The sequence below is a fragment of the Oncorhynchus nerka genome, linkage group LG3 (assembly GCF_034236695.1).
Source record: "Oncorhynchus nerka isolate Pitt River linkage group LG3, Oner_Uvic_2.0, whole genome shotgun sequence".
NCBI lineage: Eukaryota > Metazoa > Chordata > Actinopteri > Salmoniformes > Salmonidae > Oncorhynchus > Oncorhynchus nerka.
Genome location: NC_088398.1, coordinates 41,426,333 through 41,427,656, shown reverse-complemented (window position 1 = coordinate 41,427,656; position 1,324 = coordinate 41,426,333).

Sequence of the window (1,324 nt, the reverse complement as noted above, 5' to 3'; positions counted from 1 at the left end):
CATCTGTCTTCAGTAAACAAGCGATGTTGGCGGTGTGGGAACACTAACACAATAAAGGTGTGTAGTAATTTAACCATTCGTTTTTTGAAAATTATTCCTCGCTGATATGAAAGATGCGTTTCTTATGTTTCCAAAAAACGTAACCTACCGCAAGCGATGCGTTTGAATGTTTAGAGCAAGTATCGCGACTCCTAACAAAACTGGTCAGAAGATTCTACCGTCAATAGGCGCAAAACCAGTCTATGAATGGGGAACATAACCTGCAGACAATCAGTTAGATGTATTTTGAGTAGGGGTTCGCCAAAATGGGAAGAGAAACGCAACATTTATTTGTCAATCACACATCGATATCACGTTGAAATCAATTGGGGGGGGGAGATGAGGTTCCACGGTCTGTTAACTAACACAGCTGGAAAAAAATACATGGAATCTGGGAATGTGTATATTACCGCAATCAATCACCCCAACTACCCTGTACCCCAGTACACTGATTCGTACCGGTACTCCTTGTATATAGGTATTGTGTTATTTTTTAAATATTTATCTATTTGTTAATGTTAGTACTTTTTAACTGCATTACTGGGAAAGGGCTCGTAATTAAGCATTTCACGGTGAAGTCTACACTTGTATTCGGCACAAGTGACAAATACAATTTGATGTCACTGGTTAGAGGACAATTTGTATCGAACAGCTTAGCTACCTTTTGATTCAAGTGGGTCACCAAAGCTGTACGTTTAAACGCAACACTTTAATAACTCCCATGGATATCACGCTGAATTCAGTAGAATACAGGGTAAAACGTTTGGGGTGTAGCGCTGTTTAAACTAACACTAGTCAAAGACGACACGGAAACTTGGAATAATCTTTACATGGTTCGTTAAGTAAGTAAATAACCTATACATGGTAGAAATTACCTATAGATGGTTGGTATTTCACCCTTTAGTGTGGCCAGTGAAGCACATGCACGTCACTCATGACCTGTAGAAGGCTTATATCTATATTTTGCAATGTCACATGTTGATTTCGGGAGGCTGCCACCATGGAAAAGAGAACAAAACACTTTTTCTGTTGGATAATTTAAGTGAAATATTGACTGTCAAATCCTTGTATTGGTGTGGCCAGTGACTTTTATAGAGACCCGACCCCCAATATTCTGTGTCATTTCCTGGCAATTTTATTAACTCCGCATTCTAAATCCTGCACATCCCAGCGCGCGTGACGTACAAAACCAAAGATATTGAACCGTTTGAAGCAATCAGTCTTATGTCATCGTAATGACTCAACTTTTATACTAAAACCACAAATCTGAGATAAAAAGGATGTG